The 21,520-nt window shown below is 50.6% G+C and overlaps 1 protein-coding gene across 1 annotated transcript in view; it reads right to left on the bottom strand.

Moving 5' to 3' along the window:
* Window positions 1-378: 378 nt before the first annotated feature.
* The window catches only part of LOC147725872 (protein mab-21-like 3), a 164,346-nt gene continuing 143,204 nt past the window's right edge, over window positions 379-21,520 (bottom strand). Inside the window, exon 5 of the mRNA XM_086962809.1 lies at window positions 379-565. The gene's annotated coding sequence lies outside the window, so the exon portion shown is untranslated. The remainder of the gene's footprint in view (window positions 566-21,520) is intronic.

Here is a 21,520-nt window from a genome sequence, read left to right as displayed (position 1 = left end):
TGAGAAAAAGTAAAGGAGAATGCGTAGAGCACACAACTTAAAAAAAGCATGAGGGGAAACTAGGGTACAATGACGGTATACAGAGATAAGCAAAGGTTGCGTTGCTTTCTGAGAACATTTGAAGCCCAACTTAAATGTTTTAACATTTTTCAAGATATTGGGAAATCCATTGAGTTATATAAAGGTTTTATTGGAATTATTATTAAACCGGCGACTAAACCTTTTATGATAAGAAGTTATCTGTGGTTCATGGGTAGATCCGCTAATGCTGGAGGTTGTAGAACAGGACTCCAGAGAAAGTATTGTGCCCCCGACCCCAGGTGGACCACATTTTACTTCACTCACAGTGGAAAGAAGCCACAAAGGAGACACAGAATCCAGGCATTGCTTTATTTTTCTGATCTAGTGCCATGTCAACGGGATCTGTGGTGGATCCGAAGGCAGAGGAAGGTGTGGACCTCCCCCATGGCAGGATATCACTGTTGATGCTTTTCTGACTTTGATCATCGTTGAGCTGATGTGACGTGTCCTTTTCAAGCACCACTTCAGCACGCCACGCTGGGGACTGTAAGAGAGAGAATATTTAACATGAACTTCACAAATTTCCATCACGTTAGGTTACATCTGTGTGTATCGTGCTTTGCTCTTAGCAGCAGTTGTCGTGGTCCCAATGGAGACATTTCTAGAGAGCACGGTGTGCCCTACATGAAGGAGAACAGAGAAGGACAGCGAGGGGCAGATGGAAAACAGCATTAGAGAGAAAGCTTGGGGAGAAGCGATGAGATTGTGAGATTCAGATACTGTCCTTCCTCTAGGTGACTCCCCCAAGATACAATGACTGATGCCACCCACAAATAACTCCTCATTTTTCATGTTATATCATAGGTCGAGTGCTGAAGGCATCCTTCCATTCTACCAAACCGGTTTTAGACCAGGATCCGCCATATGCTTTACCATGGACAGGGTATAAAGATGGATAATCCCCTCCTTTGCTTTATACCCTGTCCACGGTAAAGCATATGGCGGCCTTTGGAAAGTTCATCTTTCAAGCACGGGCAATGTTGATGACTTCTACTGGTCTGATTACAGATTCTCCTGCCGGCCCATGAACCTTTTCCGATGTATTACCAGGGCCCATGGAGCAATTAGATAAACTGAACTTGAAATTTTCGTGATTTTAACTTTTGTAATGCTGTTATTTTTGTATTTTGGTTTTATGTAATGGTTTTCAGTAACCAAACAATAAACATTCATTCATAGGTGGTGTCATGGTAGCACATCCAAGTTGAAGACCGATGGTTTTTATTAGGCCTGCGTTCACACAGTCTAGCTTGGAGGTGATTGTAAGTTCAATCTTGTGGTATTTACTTTCACAGATCCAATATTAAAAGGTAGTTGTCTTAGAACTGTAATTCAAACTCTCCTGCCTTCATAAATATATTAAATGGTCACAAATACACACACACTCTTTATGTGAAGACACTGTGGTCCACTCACATTTTGTGTAGATTATGTTTGGTATGAAGACTGTTGTCTGTAGTTGTGATTTTCTGCTATAGGAGCAGTCGCGTTTGCACCCTTCCACCAAACCCATGACAGAATGATCTGTAAGTCCTTTCTTTCCATCCTGGTGTGTACACATGTCTACCTGGTCTACTTACCCCTCTGATAACCTGTCTTTCCTCCTTCAATCCTCACCTTGTAATCGCCCTGGGAGCCGGCTTACCCGCTGTTGGCCCAGGCAGCCAATCTCCCCAACACCCCTCTTCATTTAACTCCCTTCTTAAACTTAACACAACTGCATCCCTCCCACTTTAGTTCTCTTTACCTTTTAGCAGCCACCAGAAAACCTCTCCCCTGAGGTGTTCTTTCAATCTCTTTCCAACAAGGTCCCCCCATCTACTTTTAACAACCTCCAACAGTTTCTGTAAGGACACCCCAGCCCCAAGCAGAGACAAGTGCATGCCTTCTAGCTCAAACCTCGAAGGAACAGTTCTACAATGTCCTGGTAATTCACCCACGTTATGCACCGTTGAAGTCCAGGGTTGGGGTGCAGATGAGAAGAAACCTCCTTTTTGCTTCTGTTATTTGACATGTATACCACTTCTGGTTGATGTAGGCAGAACACAATGGTTAGATAGGTGGAATATCCTGGATATAAGCAGAAGTAGAACATTTCATGAATTGTTATGTGCGACAGATGTCTGAAAAGGTACCTTGTATAGTGAGCGCGTGCACCCCACTGAGATGACGACAAGTGGCCTTTTTTAGGCTCGACTTGGGTCACCTGGCAGCTCACTGAAGTTTCTGGTGCCTTTGGAGTTGATGTAGGCCAGTATACAGGCCACTGGCTTTGTCAAGGTGAGAATTCACCAGGCACCCAAAAACATGGGGTGCTTTTTGAAGATGCTTTTTAGTAGAGTATTAAGGCAGTGTTTTATGAGCTACATTTAATAGAAGGTTTACTTTAAAATGGCTCCCACATGACTGTCACTGCTGATATCAGTGTCTCACATAACTTCTTGGTTTTCTAGGGGGTGGATCTTGCCTGTGCTAAAGATGGCAGCTTAGTCAGAGGGCTCCGCCTAGCCATCACAATATCCGTAATTTATCCTGCAACTAGGTAACTTTTTCTGCCAAGACTACGATGATCAAGGCGCTGGAGAGTGCTGCCGTTGCAAGAAGCTGACTTGGGGCCTTTGTATCAGCCTACAAATATCGACATTGAGAGGTGGCGTGAGGGCTGGGTTCTGAGCTGCGGAGGCCAGAGCTGCGCTGCGAAAATAACATTTGATGGGCAGAATGCAGAACAATGTCATACATTCACCCCAGTACAGAGATCTGGGCCTAAATCCATCGTTTTTTTGCACTCCACACCACCCCAGTTCAGACATGGCCATATGCAAATTAGCCTTGACCCTGTGCCTCATGGGAACAGTCCAGCCCGAACTGCCAAGCCATGTCTTTCCTCGACCGGAATCAAGCATCCGAGGACCGGTTTCTGGCTATCAGCCGTCTTCAGCCAGGATAGCTTGACTCCAGTGGCGTGGAGAGCATGGGACTCACGTCTGAGCATACCCATCCCACTCGGGGTGACAAATGCAAAAATAACAGTTGATGGACAGAATGCAGAACAATGTCATACATACACCCCAGTACAGAGATCTGGGCCTAAATCCATCGTTTTTTTGCACTCCACACCACCCCAGTTCAGACATGGCCAAATGCAAATCAGCCTTGACCCTGTGCCTCATGGGAACAGTCCAGCCCAAACTGCCAAGCCATGTCTTTCCTGGACCGGAATCAAGCATCCTAGACCCGGTTTCTGGCTATCAGCCGTCTTCAGCCAGAATAGCTTGACTCCAGTGGTGTGGAGAGCATGGAACTCACGTCTGAGCATACCCATCCCACTCGGGGTGACAAATGCAAAAATAACAGTTGATGGACAGAATGCTGAACAATGTCATACATTCACCCCAGTACAGAGATCTGGGCCTAAATCCATCGCTTTTTTGCACTCCACACCACCCCAGTTCAGACATGGCCATATACAAATCAGCCTTGACCCTGTGCCTCATGGGAACAGTCCAGCCCGAACTGCCAAGCCATGTCTTTCCTGGACCGGAATCAAGCATCCTAGGACCGGTTTCTGGCTATCAGCCGTCTTCAGCCAGGATAGCTTGACTCCAGTGGTCTGGAGAGCATGGGACTCACGTCTGAACATACCCATCCCACTCGGGGTGACAAATGCAAAAATAACAGTTGATGCGCCGTGGACAGTGTGCCTGTTGGGGGCATGCTGCGCCTGTTACCCGTCTACTACCTCGCAGTATTGGCTGCAGATCTGGCTCCATTACGCCTGCGACTGGTGGGCGTCGCTGATTCCTGGAGACTGTGGTGGACCGAGCACGGTGCGGGGCGGGCTGTCCCAGCGCTACTGACACACGCAAACCCGGGCGCTCATCGGACTGGAGAGACAGCGGCTGGGTTTGCAGCAGCCTCCGGCACCTGTTGGAGACCTGACGGGTAGGTCGTGGCTGCTTGCTGAGTGGAGCAGTGAGGTCTGGGTTTCCCATCCCCCCTCTCCTCCCCGACACTGCTGGAGGCTGAGGCGCGTGCCGGTGGTTCTGTGCTGGGCCTGAAGCAGCCATCTTGAGCCATCGGGCAGACATTCTCACCTGTCCTGGCATGCCTAGGTCATAGCTGCCAGAGTTTGCACTCCTGTTCTCGAAGCTGAAGAACAGTTGCTTTCACAAGCGTGGAGGGGGCTCTAGGGACCCCCACTAGGACAATTTACTCTCTGTCCCCTGCGCACACTGGAACCTGTGTGTCTGCTTCGCCAGGGTCATCGCTACTGTCTGGTCGACGCACCAGCCTATTTGATATCCTGCCTGCGGGGGAGACTAGGACATTGGATTCGGCGATTTGAGAGCTTGCGGTGCTGGTTCTGGGATCCATTGAAGTGATGGTTGATGTCCTTAGGCACTGCCCCCTCATGTAATAGCTTTTGATGCACTGTTCTGGGTGGAGACTGGGTGCAGCTACAGCATGTTGGGGTAGTGGGGATATGTAGGAAGGTGGATACCTGACTATGGTTACCCCCAACTTTTTGCCTAGTGTTTAGCTGGTTTTGGACTTAGTTGGCCTGGGATCCTGCTATTCAGGGCCCCAGGCTATCTGCTCTCTCTATAAAATGGACTCCATGTACTTTAGGTACATATCTAATTGGATGTTGGGTCACTTGGTGAGCCCCTGTATAGTGTATCCTAGGTACCCAGGGCATATGTGCATCCAAGGCCTACCAGGGGCTGCAGCATGTATTATGCCACCCCTGGCTGGCCATCCACATTGACACAACTGGCTGATCACTCAGCTGGGGCAAGGTCGTGTAATCGCCCCTTGCTTAGATATAGTATTCCTACATCTACCCATATATATATAGACACAAGTGCACCTATAAGTCACTCCAATAACAATCCTGAAGGCAGAGTGCTTGATTTTATGTGAGATGGTGCTCTAGCATGAGCTGAGCCTGTCTGCAGCTTTTGGAACCATGTCCTTATAGCTGTTCTATGATATAATAATACCATATATAAGTGCATTATAATCCTCGCTGTTAATGCTAACTTTGGTTTGGCTTCATCCAAACATGTCGTGTAAGGTGTCATACGCTTTGGAATACTACCCCCTCGACAGTTCTGGTGACGGGGGTAGCATTCCACCCTTCTAGAGGGAGAAGACATGTTGTTCCTGGTAATCCCGGTTAAAGTTAACCAGAACCTCAGCATCACAAAATGGATGCTGCTGCCACAGACACAAGACCTCCTGCTGCTGGGAGTCCTTCCAGCGAGGGAGGCTTGGACAATAGGTTTACTGTCTTGGGAGGTGCTAGCACCACCACAGACAGGCCATAGTGTATTGGGGCAGGGAGGGCTGAATGAAATGAGAGACTGCCTGGGGCACACAAGGTGCTCAACGCATAGTCCAATTGAAACCAGTAGCTGGGGCACTCCAGCCCCAGCTCTGGCGCGAAACTGGACAAAGGTAAAGGGGTGTAACCACCCCCTCCCTGGTCCCACCCATAGGTGGGACCTAGCAGGTAAATCAGCCGCTTTTATTAGTATAAAGCTAGGAGCTGAGTCTAGAGACTTTAGAATTATCCTGACTGAAACTTGAAACAAAACTCTGGACCTTCGACATTCTACTGCAACTAGAAGACTGAAGAATCTACCTTGTGGTCAAGGAGTGACCACCCTGTGCAAACACCAGCGATCTGCAGTTTTCTTTGTCGACGCTCTGGCCAGAGCCCGAGCACAGAGCCCGACAAGAACTGGACTTCCAGACTTCGTTGACCGTCATCCACATCCACAGCAAAGCTGAGATCCGTGGAGGCGACGAGTGATGTGGGACCGGCCATCTTGGAAAACCTGCTCCTTGCTACTTGTGCAGCTTCTGAGGCACCCTCGATGTTGTGCATTGGGGATTGAGAAGCCCCAGCCCCGAGCATCATCTGCACTGAAGATCAGCCCTCCACACTCCACGAGTTCTGCGTGGGGCCCTTCTGCATTTTCCTGCTCGACGTGTCTGTCCGGTTACTTGCCTGTTGGCTAGTGGCCTCTGTGACGATGAACCTTTAAACTTGCATTGCTGGCCTGGTTGCTCCAGGACCCTGCTTCCCTGGAAAAGAGGAGCACCCCAGACCTTGCTGGTCTGCAACAGAAGCCATCTTCGATTCCTGTGTGGGTTGCCTTTGTCAAGGCCTTTTGACTCCAATCCAGAAGTCGACACCGCCAACAGCTAGATCCTTCGTGGGAGAGTCCGTATCCAGCTCCTGGTCATCGTTGACACCTCCTCGCCCACGTGGCTGCAGAGACAAGCTTCACAACATCACCTGATTGCTTCACAACATCGTCTGGTTCCTTCCTGGTTCCTCCCGGTCACTGGCTAGTGACCCAGACTCTGTCCCCTCTGCTTTCAGGTACTCTTCATCCTCGATCCGCCCTTGGATCCAACCGGACACTTCTCACTTGGTCGCCTGCAGCATCTTTTCACAGGTCTCCATAGGATCCAGCGACGAACCCCCGACACAACTTGACACCTATGCACCCGGCTCCTGTGTGTGAGGTAACGCGAGTACTCCGGTGCTCCTGTGGGTATTGACTATCCAAGTGTCCTTGTTTTCAGTAGCTTCCTCCTAGGCCAACCGGAAGTGTCCTAAATTCACTAGTTTCTGACTCTTAAGTTCCCATTGTATTCCTATGGTAACTCGCGTGTGTGTTAAGACACTGCACACGCTTCCCGTGGGCCTCCTGCTTCCTAAACTTTGTAGTTCAGTGTAGCCCCAGCGATTCCCTAGGCCCTAGGCCTACTCCTTGTCCGTGACGTGGTTCTTATACCACTATTTTAATATATGGTTTACATCGCCCCTAGGGCTCGACTGTATTTTGTGCAACTTACTGTATGATAATTAAGTAACTTGTTATGTGTTTGTGCCTCTGACCTCATAAAGAGTCCAGAGGGGTTGTGTTAGTAATAAATACATATATATTTTATATATAACCTGTGTGGGGTCCTTTCATTTGGTTTTCAAGGGGTTACATATGGTAAAAGTCTAAACAGAATCCCTGGAGAAAACAATTCATTCACTCGTACTACTTGTAATCACTGGTCACAAACTAATTTATACCGTTCACAGACTTGTTTTTATTAATATTAAAAAAACATACACATATAGATAAAACAGAATGCATTGCATAATAAATTTTGTTATTCATAAAAAGACTGGCACTTCATGCAATAAGTAAAAAACAAAGTTAAAAATAATTCATCGAGGAGGAGCTACGCGGGCATCCAAGATGGTCGCGTGAGCAGAGAGCTCCCGACACCCGCGCCGTCCTTCTTTATCTATCCTGCACCTATCCTGGTCATTTTGACGGGCTTTTGCAGCGCCATCATCGCTGATGCTACTGATCCTTTTTTGGTCGAAATCGGACCCTGGGGACCATTTCTCTGAAATTTGCAACTTTCTGGCCTGCCCGCGGGCGCGACCGGGGACTCTGTTGCCCACTGTTGCCGACCTGTAATTGAACAACAACGGCTGCCTGGCATCTGGCCCGCCGGAGGTGTATTGCTTTCACTTTCGGTTTCCTTCCCTTTGTTCCTGTCTCCTCCTACTCTGCCTCGCCTGCTGCCCTCTCAGCCTGCACTATCCTCCGTGGGACTGGCAAGGAGCCCGCGACACCTCTGTCTCAGTCGCGCGTCGGAGTTTCGAGACTTTCCTACCTTCTCGTCACTTCCCCTGGCTATCCGGCCGACGCTGAACGCGAGATGGCAACGAAAGCGGAGGCCGAAAAACGCCGGAAGGCTGCGACCCGGGGGGGATCGATCCAGTCGAACATGATCGAACGCTACACCCAGCCGAGAGGCTCCCCCGGGGCCGTCTGCATGGGTGCTGAAGGACTTCAAACGGACACATCGTCTACTTCGGAAGTGTCGCTCCAAGACCTTTTGGCTGCCATTACTGGACTCAAGGCCGACATGAGTCAACAATTCGAAGCCATAGTGTCCAAAATAGACACGGTGGCGGTGGATGTGACTCTGATTCGGGCCGACTTGGCCAAAACAAATGAGCGGGTGAAGGCACTGGATCTTAAAACGTCGAGCCTGGTGAACGACATGGCTGAGGCGCAATCCGAAATTGGCAATCTGCGTGCATCGCACGACTTACTGCTCAAGCGGAGGGAGGACTATGACAACAGGGCCAGGCGGAACAACATACGCCTTGTCGGAGTGCCGGAAGGTGATGGTGCTGTAGCGACCGATCTTTTGGTTGAGGAACTTATAGTCGCCCAACTGGCTCCGGCAGGACTTGGTAAGTTCTTTGCCGTGGAGCGCGCCTATCGTTTTCCAGGAGGTCAAGTGAAGCCGGGGAACCCGCCGAGGCCTATCATCGCGAGGCTCTTTCACTACCGGGACAGGGATGCTATCCTCCAGGCCGCCCGTAAACATGGTCCCCTGAAGTATGACAATAACTCTGTCTCCATATATCCCGATTTCACTCTTCAAGTGCAGCGACAAAGATCAGGCTTCCTTGGAGTGAAGCGTCGCCTGAGAGACCGGGGACTGAAGTATGCCATGCTGTTTCCGGCCCGGCTCCGGATCGAATATCGGGAGCGTGCCTATTTCTTTGATCAACCTGAACGTGCAGCCGACTGGTTGGACTCGTTGCCGGCAGATGACTTTGGGAGCGGAGGCCCTGGTGGTGCGGAAGGTGGTGCAGCGGCCCAGGAGTAACTGAGGCCCTGGAGGTTCCGATTGAGACTATGCAACGTACTGTGTAAATTGACTTAGTCCTTAATGACTCTGCCCGTGGCGGTGCGGTAACGGGTGATTTCTCCCTTCCTCCTCGGGGGGTTCTTTGTGTAGAAGTATGGGGCGACAGGCACACTGCAGTTGGGGGTGGCTTTTTAGTCAGCAGGGGTGCAGGGAGGGGGGTGTTGTAACGGGTTTGGGTTTTGGGGTTGGCGTTTGGGGACTGGGTTGTGTTTCGTTTAATTTGTTCTGTTTTGTGTTTCATGGTATTTCGTATCTTGCAATGACTTTTCATAGTGGGTCCTGCTGGGGGGTGGGTGTGGAATGTTTTTGTCGCAATGGGGGGGGGTGAAATGCGGATTATTTCTTGGAACGTAAATGGTTTGGGTGACAGGATTAAGAGGGGCATTGTATTGCAATTCTTGAGGCGCCACGCCCCTGATGTTGTGTTCCTTCAGGAGACCCACTTGATTGGCAATGCTTGCAAGGCCTTAGACCGCCGGGGTTATCGACTGGTTGCACATGCGGGTTTCACCTCGGGTTCCCGGGGTGTGGGTATTATGGTAAAGTCTTCCCTTGCTCTTGCTATCGACGATGTTATCCTTGATGAGCGTGGGCGGTATGCTGCTGTTTCGGGGAGGTGGGAGGGTAAGCAGGTCGTGTTTGTTGTTGTCTATATCCCCCCGGGACTGCAGGCTACCACTTATGCTGATTTAGGCAGGACTCTCCTTGGGCTGCCAGACGGCTTGTTGGTCCTGGGCGGGGACTTCAATTCTGTCATGTCCGGCGACTGCGACCGGCTACCCCCTAGAGTGTTGCCACAGTCCCAGATGTGGCTCAGTGAAATGGCTGACACTTTTGGCTTAGTAGATGTCTGGCGCTCACTACATCCCACACTCCAACAATACACTTTTCACTCTGGTGCGCACGGCAGCCTCTCCCGTATCGATTATTTTCTTATGTTAGCCTCCACTTTGTCCACTGTTCGTGAGATTCGGCATCTCCCCCGGGGTATCTCGGACCACTCCCCCCTGCTGATTACGATTTCTGTGGGCGGTCTGCCTGGTAATAGAGTTCCCCCGATCCCTCCCTGGCATTTTCGAAACCCCCGGCTCCGCTCAGACTTGATTAAGGCAATAGATTGCTATTTTTCTGAGAATCTGGGCTCAGTCACTTCCCCCACTGTTCTCTGGGAGGCCTTCAAGACGGTTATTCGGGGTTCCGCCCTGTCACTCATTGCCACTGAGCGCAGGGTCAAGAGGGAGGCTGTTGTGGCTCTTGAAACCGAAATCACTGCGCTTGAAAGTGAGTTGGGTGGGAATGACACGCCTGCACTGCTGCACGAATTGGAATTGAAGCAAGCAGACTATAAAGCCTGTGTCACGGATGCTGCTAAATTGATGCGGTCTAATCAACTTGGTCGACTGTATGATGTGGGTGACAAAGCTAGCAAGCTTCTTGCGTGGCTGGATAAGACTGAGCGTGCGAGTCGTGTTGTTCCTTCCATTGTTCGTGATTCTGGAGAGACTGTCTCTGATCCGGGTGAGATTGTTGAGTGCTTTGTTGACCACTTCCGTATGGTTTACACGCCTGTTAGTGATCGAGATGAGGCCGACTCCAGGCTACTCCTACGTGACATTGCCCTGCCTACTGTGTCTGATGCGGACTGCCTCGCTCTGGAGGCCCCCTTTACTGTCGACGAGATCGCCCTTGCGATTCGTTCCCTTCGCTCGGGTAAGGCAATGGGCCCCAATGGACTCCCCATTGAACTTTACAAACTTTGCCCAGACAAGATGGCCGCCCACCTGCGTCACATGTTTCTCGAGGCGGTTGAGGCTGGATGCCTCCCCCTTGAGCAGCGCCTCGCTACTATAGTGGTCATCTATAAGGATGGCAAACCTCGTGACCGTTGTGCCTCGTACCGCCCCATCTCCCTCCTTAACGCGGAACCCAAAATCCTCGCTAAGGTGCTGGCCACTCGGATGCTTGCTGTGATTTGTGACCTGATCCATCCGGATCAATCCGGTTTCATCCCCCACAGAAACACTGCTCTTAATTTGCGTAGGCTCCACAGTGTCCTCGCGAGAGCTTCTATTCTCGCCGAGCCAGCAGTAGTCGCTTCCCTCGACGCCACGATGGCATTTGACACTATTGAATGGCCCTACCTATGGGCAGCCCTCGCTAAATTTGGCTTTGGCCCCAATTTCATCGCATGGGTCAAGCTTCTTTACGAACAGCCGCTGGCTCAGGTCGCGGTGAATGGTAGATGCTCAGACCCCGTCCCCTTGGGCCGTGGCACACGTCAAGGCTGTCCCCTTTCTCCGCTTTTATTCGCTTTGGCACTCGAACCTCTTGCCGCGTGGCTCCGGTGGGAGCCCTCTATCAAAGGGATCCGATGGTCCCCTGACCTCGAGGATCGTGTCTCCTTGTACGCGGATGATATCCTTCTTTATCTCACTTCCCCTCAGAAGTCACTCAATGTTCTCTTCGACGTCCTCACGTCCTTCGGTAAGAACTCTGGACTTGTCATTAATTGGACCAAGTCCTGTGTCTACGCCATAGCTGGTACCCTGCCGCCTCTCCCCCGCAGATTTCCCATCCTGGTAGCGACTGACGGCTTTAAGTATCTGGGGGTCCATGTATCCATGATCTCTTCGGTCCGCTATGAGCGGAACTTGTATGCTCCGCTCCGCAGACTGAAGCAGGATGTTCGGCGTTGGCGCGATCTGCCCCTATCTCCATTAGGCCGGGCGGCGCTCTTTAAAATGATGTCGCTCCCCCGATTCCTCTATGCCCTGCAAAATTTCTTCGACCCTGTTCCAGCTCGCTATTTCCGTGAAGTCGAGAGTTTGCAGCGGCAACTCATCTGGGACGGCCGTGCCCGCATTGCCTTATCCAAGCTCACGCTCTCCTGGTACGACGGAGGTATTGCGCTGCCGGATATTAGACGATACTACTGGGCCTCGCACCTGAGCGCCATCAACCATGCGACATACTCTCCGGAGCCCGCTCCTGCCTTTGCTTTGGATAAACTGCTGTTGCCCGGTGGCAACTTTAATAGGGCGCTGTATTCCAAGGCCCCCTTCCGACTCCTTACGGGCCCAACGAAATGTGCTGTGCGGGCATGGCGGGACGCTACGGTGGCCACGGGCTGGGGTGGTAGACTGACACGTATGACGCCGCTGTATGATTCGGAACGACTGGGCAACCTGTGGAAGACGAAAGGGTTTGAGAAATGGGACATGATTGGGATTAGCACGGTGGGGGACCTGTGGGCACGCGGCGCGGTTAAGTCCTTTGAATCATTGAAGCTGGAATACCGGCTCGATGATAGGGAGCACTTCCGGTACATGCAGGTGAGGCATGCCTTGTCTTCTGTCTTCCCCTCCGGTACGGACGTTCCGCAGTCCTCCCCTTTGGAGGATCGAGTTCTAGATGGCCACGTCCCAGACAGTACCATCTCCTTAATTTACAAGAAGCTTATTAATAACAGAGCTGACCAGCTCGAGAAGCTCCGGGCTGCCTGGACGGCTGACGGACTTGAATTGGACGACGAGGACTGGCAGTCAGCTGTGTCCTCCCCTAAGGAGGTGGCTATTCCGGCACGACTTCGCTTTGTCCAATTGAAAATCCTCCATTGTGTGTATCTTACTGGAATGCGTCTGGTGCGAATGGGTTTGGTTTCGGATGGACGATGCAAGCGTGGATGTGGGATGGATGGTACCTTTCTTCATGTTCTGTGGGAATGTCCGATGATTGCAGCGTACTGGCCTAGGGTGCATGATGTGATGAGTCGTGTCACGGGGGTCCCATTGCTTCCTGAGGCACGTCGTTGCCTGTTGAATGTGTGGGAACCGTCTGACTGCACTGCTGCCCAGACACTTTGGGTTACCTTAGGCAATATGATTGCGAAGAGGGATATCGCGCAGCTTTGGGGCTCCCCTAGACCGCCAGTGCTAAGTGCCTGGAAAGAGAACATGGACTGGTCCATGTTCCGAGAGAAGACGGTATATGAGGCCCGGGGGCGTCCAGGGAAGTGGTCCAGAGTTTGGGCTCCCTGGAATACTTATCGTGGAGACATCTGTTCTCCCCCGCTTGACTACGAGGTCCCTCTCTCCTCCTTCCCGTGATTTACGTTCCTCTCCTATTCTCACCACATGCTTTGTTCTCTTGCGCGCGCCACCCCCCCCTCACCATCGTCGTTCCTCCTACATCCATCCCCCCCCCCCCACCTCCAGCAACCCTTGCCACTATGACACCATGTGTTTGTTTGTTTGTGTTCATTTCGACAAAAACATAAAATTAAACCTTTTTTATCCTATTTGTATGATGTTATGCTCTTGCCGATAATGTTAACGTGAGAGATTGCTCCAGCAACGTACTGCCTCATATTGCACTTTTCGCTCAGCCTGTTTTTGTCATAGCGGCCGGCCCAGCGGGGTTGTAGGCAGACGCTGTGTATTGTGCATTCGTAAATAAAGGTTTTAAAAAAAAAAAAAAAAAAAAAATAATAATTCATCAATGTATACAGATAAAACAGCAGAGAAAAACCTATTTAACACATTTTAGAGTGTCAACAAATCCTACCAAGGTTTATCACAACTTAATCTAAGGCAGACAATACAACACCTATAAATCAAAAGCATAACCCCAAAGAATCAAGAATATCTATTTCTAATACTGATTGCAAGATTCAAAAGCCCTTGCTGTATTTGTAGGACAAATCTCATTTGACAATCAACCTTATTCCAGAGATTTACTGGGCTTGAATTCTGAAAACAAAAATAGCGTCGACGCGTTTCGGTGTTACATATGGTAAAACAGCTGGCTTTACATGCCCTCTGAAGTTTTAGCCTAAAACTGCTTTGTCCATGCTACCACTAGGATAGCTGGTCTATAAGGTTGACTTACAACCATTCACCATAAGGGTTGTTTGGACTGATACAAGGTGCCCACTAGAATAGTGGACATCATATATTAGGCCAACTTCTCACAGGATATTCACTTGGCTTGCACACAAGAGTTACACAGCTGTTTTTGAGCATTCCTTGTGCCAGCGACTCAGTACACCCCAGTATAATCATCATGAGAAAAGTGGACATAAATCAGACGAAGCTCCACTTTGAGCAGAGAAACGAATATGCTACTTACCAGTATGCATCTGTTCTTGGCATGTAGGGCTGCTGACATTCATATATGTGCATAGATCGCCGCCTAGTGTTGGGTCCGGATGATTGCACATTGTTGTCCTGGAAGAGTCTTCGAAGTATCACGAGATAGGTGGCTCCTCCCCTGGACTACAGTGCGCATGGGCATCGCCTCCATCCCCAGATTGTTTTTAGCCATTGGCAGAGATGGAGTGAAGTATGTGAGTGATGACCATGCTATGAGCATATATATATATGAATACTGCAGCTGCTACAGGCGCAGGGGAGGAGGGTGGGCGATATGAATGTCAGCAGCCCTACATGCCAAGAACAGATGCATACTGGTAAGTAGCATATTCGGTTCGAGGCATGTAGGCTGCTGAATTCATATCTGTGCATAGAATACATAGCAGTCCCTCCATTAGCGGCGGCTGCCCGTGCCAGCTGCAGCAGTTTGGAAAAGTGTTTTGAGAACAGCCTGCCCTACAGCTGCCTGCTGTTTGGAGTGCACAGCAACACAATAATGCTTAGTAAATGTGTGTGTGGTAGACCATGTGGCTGCTCTACATATGTCTTCCAAAGGAATGTTTCCAAGGAATGCCATAGAGGCCCCCAACTTTCTGGTGGAGTGGGCTCTCGGTGGAATGGTAAGAGTACGTTTTGCTTTCAGATAGCAGATCTGGATACATTTAACGATCCACCTAGCAATACCAGCCTTGGAAATAGGGTTACCTTTGTGGTGTGGTGAAAAGGCGACAAAGGGTTGTTTAGTTTTCCTAAAATCCTTGGTCCTATCGATGTAATACATTAGGGCCCTTTTGACGTCAAGGGTATGGACCATCCGCTCCGCCATTGACTCAGGATTTTGAAAGAAAACTGGTAATTCGATCGTTTGGTTGATATGAAATTGAGACACAACATTGGGTAGAAACTTAGGGTTAGTGCGAAGCACTACCCTGTTGGAATGAATTTGAAGGAATGGCTCTTGGATAGTAAGTGCTTGCAATTCACTAACCCTTCTTAGCGATGTAATTGCTATGAGGAAAGCCACTTTCCACGTCAAGAACTGAATCTCGCAGGAATGCAGTGGTTCAAAGGGAGGACCCATCAGCCTGGTAAGGACCACATTGACGTTCCACTCAGGGGCTGGTGGAGTCCGCGGTGGAATGACTCGCTTGAGACCTTCCAGAAAAGCCTTAATGGCAGGCACCCTGAAGAGGGAGAGGTGCTGCCTATTTTGGAGATGAGCGGCCATCGCAGACAGACGAATGCGAATGGAAGCATAGGCCAGATTACACTTGTATAGATGGAAAAGGTAACAGATGATGTTCTGAATGGAAGCATTCAGCGGGTTAATGTGGTGCTCCGCACAATAAATGACAAACCGCTTCCATTTTGCCGCATAGCATGCTCTGGTGGTGGGCTTTCTTGCCTCCCGAATGATGTCCATACAGTCGGAAGGTAAGTGTAGGTAGCCAAATTCTAGGACTTCAGGAGCCAGATCGCCAGGTTGAGCTGTTGCGGATCTGGGTGCTGAATGTCGCCATGGCTCTGCGTCAGAAGGCTGGGTGTGAGATGTAGCCTTTGATGCGGTACCACGGACAGTTCCAGAAACGTGGTGTACCATGGTTGGCGAGCCCACGTTGGAGCAACCAGGATGAGAGTCATCGAGTGCTGCCTGAGCTTGCGTGCCACCAGCGGTATCAGAAGTGCTGGGGGAAAAGCGTACGCAAATTTGCCTGACCAGTTCATCCATATCGCATTGCCCTGCGACTGTGGGTGTGGGAACCTGGCGGCGAAGCTTTGGCATTTTGCGTTCTCCCTTGTGGCGAATAGGTCGATCTCTGGATGACCCCACCTTTGGAAGTATGGTTGGAGAACTGATGGATGTATCTCCCACTCGTGCATCTGGTGGCTGTGCCTGCTGAGCAGGTTCGCCATCTGATTGTCCTTGCCCGGGAGGTGCTCTGCCATGAGGAAGATGTTCCTCTGAATGGCCCAATTCCACATGCTCTGAGCCAGATGAGACAGCTGCAGAGAGTGTGTTCCTCCCTGCTTTTGAATGTAGTACATCGCCGTCATGTTGTCCGTCCGGATCAACACGACCTTGTTGCAGAGATGCACTTTGAAGGCTTTTAGCACCATGAAGATTGCAATCAGTTCCAGAACATTGATGTGCATCTTCGCTTGTTGATGCGTCCATAGTCCCTGCACAGTGTAGTGGAGTACATGCGCTCCCCATGCCTGGAGAGAAGCGTCCGTCGTCAGGATGATCTGTGGCACTGGCTCCTGGAACGGTCGGCCCTTGCAAAGGTTTCGTGGATTCCACCAATGCAGAGAGGTGTATGCCCGACCGCTCACCAACACTAGGTCTTTCAACTGCCCGTGAGCCTGAGTCCACTGACGTGCTAAGCACTCCTGAAGCGGGCGCATATGTAGTCTCGCGTGCGGGACAATGGATATGCAGGAGGCCATCATGCCTATCAACTGTATGAACACTCTTGCTGGAAGCGAGTGTTGAGGTCTGAATTTTTGGACCAGCGATTGAATGCTGTTGACTCTCACTGAATTTGGCTGCGCTGTGGCTGCCACCGTGTCTATGGTCGCACCCAGATACTGCCGTATGTGGGCGGGCTGGAGGTGGGATTTTGGGTAATTCAGTGAGAATCCCAGATCGTGTAGGAGGCGAATGGTGTGGGACACGTGGGCGGCACACTGCTGGGCTGACTTTGCTTGGATGAGCCAGTCGTCCAGATAGGGGTAGACGTGGATATTTTGTCTCCGTAGATGTGCTGCCACTGTCACCAGGCACTTTGTGAACACTCTGAGCGCCGTGGTGACCCCGAAAGGCAAAACCCAAAACTGGTAGTGCTGGTTTTGTATGGTGAACCTGAGGTATTTTCTGTGTGAGGGGTGTAGTGGAATGTGAAAGTACGCATCCTTCAAGTCTAAAGTTGCGAGAAAATCGCCCTGCTGGAGCAGCGGGAGCACTTGCTGCAGAGTTATCATATGGAAGTGCTCAGACAGAATGTAGAAGTTGAGGGGCCTGAGATCCAAGATGGGCCTGAGGGACCCGTCCTTTTTTGGGATTAGGAAGTACAGGGAGTAAACTCCTGTGCCTCTTTCCTGCATAGGCACGAGCTCTATCGCCCCTTTTTGCAGCATGACGTCGACTTCCTGCTGCAATAAGTGCAAGTGCTCGTCCGACATAGGACGGTGCCTTGGGGGAATGTTGGGTGGAGTGGATGTTAACTCCAGACAATAGCCAAATTGGATACGTTTTAAGACCCACCTGTACGTGGTGATGGACCTCCACACGGGCAGGAACTGCTGGAGTCTCCCCCCGACCGGTGTTATGTGGTCGGGGGGCAGTGACAATGCGTCACTGTTTGCTGGTGGTAGAGGACCTGGAGCTGTTGTTGCCACGTCCTCTGCCTTTGGCGCTGTTGCCGCGATATCCACCGCGACTCTTGTTGGCATAAGAGGTCTGGGTGTTGCCTTTGTAGAATTGCGTGGACTGTGAGAGCTGACCCTGTGTCGTTCCTCTTGCATTGGAGCGACGAAAGGACCCACCCCGAAACTGCAAGGCACCCATGGATTTGGCAGTGTCAGTGTCCTTCTTCATCTTTTCTAGGGTTGTGTCAACCTCCGGGCCGAACAGGTGATCTGGGTTGACCTTTTGGTTTAAGATGGTGGTCTGGATGTCAGGCTTGAAACCAGAGATTCTCAGCCAGGCATGTCTCCGAAGCATAACACTGGTATTAATGGCTCGCGCAGCGGTAGCAGCCGCGTCCAGAGCGCACTTAATGGAAGCGTTGGAGATTAGCTTCCCTTCTTGAATCAGCATTTCTGCCCCTTCTTTGTATTGATCGTGCAGGTGTTGTAAAAGGGTCTCTAGGGTATCGTAGTGAGCCCTGTCATAGCGCGCCAGAAGCGCCTGTGTGTTTGAGATGCGCCATATGTTGGCTGCCTGAGCTGCCACCCTCTTCCCCGAAGCCTCAAAGACCTTAGATTCTTTGTCTGGGGGAGGAGCATCACCCGTAGTCTGAGAATTAGCCCTCTTCCGGGCATTCAAGACGACCAGAGAGTCCAGAGGCAACTGTCCCTTAATGTAAGTTGGATCAGTAGGCGCTGCCTTGTATTTTTTGTCAATCGTAGGGTTGATGACTCTTGCCCTGGTAGGTTCTTTGAAGACCTCAGCAGCATGTTTTAACACTCCTTTAAGCATTGGCAGAGTCTTTACAGTCTTTTCAGACACAGCAAAGGTGTCAAAGAGGAAATCCACTTCTACAGGGTCAGCATGCAGCTGGACATTGTGATTGGCAGCGGCCCGTTCAATGAGGGCATTGAAAGCAGCAGAGTCCTCAGTTGGGGAAGTTTTCGCAGAAAAGAGTTGAGGGTCTTGTCCCGAATGAGGGTCCCCAGGCTCACCACCAGCCGACCAGGGCTCCGTTGTATCTTCTGGGTCTGTGTAGACCGGATAGCTAAACTCATCTCCTTCATCGTCCTCACCAGCCTCCACTTCAGAGCAAGCGGGTGAGACCTCATGAACTGGTGGTGAAAGGGGCTCCATCAATGCAGGAGCACCAGCAGAGTCCATTTTCTTTTTAGGGGGATTTTGTAAGACTCCAACGGAGGTTCTGTGGTGATTTTCCTTTTTAGAAGGGAAAGCCGGCCCGTCTCAGTGTCAATGAAATGTTCTTGACGCTCCTCTTCCATGGGTTGTCGAGGTCGTGGGCCGTGGACCACCCACACCGGCTTCGGCGTCGAAGAGACCTTCTCGGGCACGCCGGCCCCTGGCCTAGGAGCGAAAGCCTTTGGCGCCGTCTGAGGCGGCAACGTGAAAAGGATAGGCGTGGAAGCCTTAGCCAGTTTCTCCCGAGTCTTGGTAGGCGGAGGGTCCTTCGGCTCGACCGCCGCGGTGCCGTCCCTAAGGCGCTGCAGGGACTCAGAGATTTTCTTCGTGAAAGCGCCAGCGGCCGATGGACGCGCCGATTCCACAGAGTCCTTAGAGGGGGGCTTTGGAATCGAGTCCTTCGAGGACACCTTCGGGGTCGACGCATGTGAGGAAACCTTCGGAGCCGACGCATGTGGCGCAGCACCCTTGGCCTTGTCGTGTGGAAGCGGGTTGGAGAGCTCCTTGGACCGCTTCTTTGGGTCGTCGAGAGACTTCTTTGCGGTGTCGACAGACTTCGCTTGTTGGACCCGAGTTTTTCCGGCGTCGACCGTCTTCGGCGCCGATGCGCCAGTGTCGGACACCCGTACTTTAGTCTTTGGCTCAGTAGCTGTAGGCTCGGCAACCTTGACTTGTCCCTTCGGCTTGATGGCCAGTTTTTGTTTCTTCGGCGCCGAGGCCTCAGAAGTCTTCGGTTAAACCAATGCGATGCGCACTTTCGGTTTCGATACGTGCCCCTGTGCAGCGTCTGGCGTCGAGACCGTCACTTTCACTTTCGGTTTCATTTTCACCGGGAGTGACTCGGTAATAATGTCCGTGGCCGGGCCAGAAGGCGGGGCCGAGGATTCAGTATCGAGGTCTTGGGTAAGGCCCGAAGGCGAGCCCTCGACCTGGGCCTTATAGAGATTAACGGCCTCAGTGTCAGTTTGAGGGTGCTCCTCGTCCGAGCTACCCTCCACGGCCCCGAGGACCTCGTCATCGTCTCCTACCTCCTCGACGACTTCCTCGCTCTCGAAAACCTCGGCGTCATTGTCGTAGTCTTCCTCGACGTCCGACGCGGGGTTCGATTCTGAGACGTCCAGGATATCTTCCTCCTCGACCTCTCCTACATCGAAAATGTCCGGAGGCGCCGGATCAGATCGCTGGGCCTCCAGGCGCGCAGCTCGACGGAGCTTGAGTGTCTTCTTGGACACGAATTTCGAACAGGCCAAACACTTGGCCTCATCGTGGTCCGGAGACAGGCACTTGTTGCACACCGGGTGGACATCGATGTGTGGGTACTTGGAGTTGCAGACCGGACATCTCTTGAATGGACTACCGTCCATGATGGATAGTCGATGAGTCTGGAGCGTCGACAGGGCCTTCCGCGCCGAAAGCACGCGGAAGTACAGAACTCAGCTCGGAGCCGAAATAGAAGGTGTTAAGCCGAACGCAGAACAATACCGACGTAAACTAAAGACCTTTTGATCTCAAGGAAAGTTTTTCTATCGATTCCGACAAGAGGGAACTAAAGACATCCGAACCCGATGGCGGAAAAAAACAATCTGGGGATGGAGTCGATGCCCATGCGCACTCTAGTCCAGGGGAGGAGCCACCTATCTCGTGATACTTCGAAGACTCTTCCAGGACAACAATGTGCAATCATCCGGACCCAACACTAGGCGGCGATCTATGCACAGATATGAATTCAGCAGCCCACATGCCTCGAACATCTAGGTTGCGGGAGCAAACTCCTGAAGAGAGCTTGAACTCACAGGCAGAGGCGCCGGATTCAGAGGAGGGGGACATTCGCTCCATGCTGTCCGCAGTACAAAAGAGCTTGTCCTCCATCGATGCTAAAATTGATTCCTTAGAAGGGAAACAAAAAAGGCTTGGGTCTATATACTAACTGGCCTAGACCACTCAAATTGAAACAGCAAAAACATTGGCCAGGTAGATTGATTGTAACGTCAAAATCTAGTACCACTTATCCAATTGATCTAAGCGGACACACTTTTCATTTAGTATTTTTTACTCAGTCTTTCGTTTTCAAGAACATCATTCATATATGTCTGAAGAATGATACCATTTCAGTAGCAAAATTCACATAAAAATACAATATTCAAAACACAAATTTGACAATCACTGTGAATGAGACATATTTACATTTGCACAATATATACAAAAACACAGACAAAAAATGCCTATCTTCATTAAATGTTTAAGGCACCAGTCCTGATGTACAACCTACAGACAAGCAACGGGCCGTTCAGTGTTTTTGCTGGCCTGCTTGCTTGATTATGCTGGAACCTGCTGACTACTAGGGTCAAAGTTCAGGTAGAATTCATCTACAATTAAAGTCCTGATATGCCCTTCCTGAATCTTGTTCCAGCATCGAGTCAACGCGTTTCGAACCCACATGTTATTGAGGGATTCTCCTCAGGACCTGGACTGGAAACTGTCCTGTACTGTGAAGTGTAAATAAATAAAATAATCGTGTAAGAACAACTGATCCCTTCTACATTTTACATAGGAATTTCCTCTATATCAGCTAGGAATACCTGAAATGTAGCCTTGGTGGAGCAACAGTATTCTCTCTCTCAGGGGCACTGTAGTTCTGTATTTCTGCAGATATACAAAGAATGTTTCAACAATGCCTGGTTTTGCTACACTGTTCTCTTGTGAGAGGCTCGGTCAATAATATACCACTGTGCGTGGTGGACTTTCCTACCTTGTGGTAGAAATTTTCTTTGATGATTCAAACTTGTAGAAGTGATGCCTGGTACTGTATGCTGTGAACGAGAATGGAGCGTAGATTGAATTGCCTGTATTCGCTATCTAACTTGTACGCAGCTAGTCTGAGGCATCGTTTGCACATACCTCAAGGACGGAGGAGGAGCGATTCAAT

Source organism: Lissotriton vulgaris, chromosome 3_1, assembly GCF_964263255.1.
Source record: "Lissotriton vulgaris chromosome 3_1, aLisVul1.2, whole genome shotgun sequence".
NCBI classification, from domain to species: domain Eukaryota; kingdom Metazoa; phylum Chordata; class Amphibia; order Caudata; family Salamandridae; genus Lissotriton; species Lissotriton vulgaris.
This window is presented reverse-complemented; position numbering and strand designations above follow the sequence as displayed.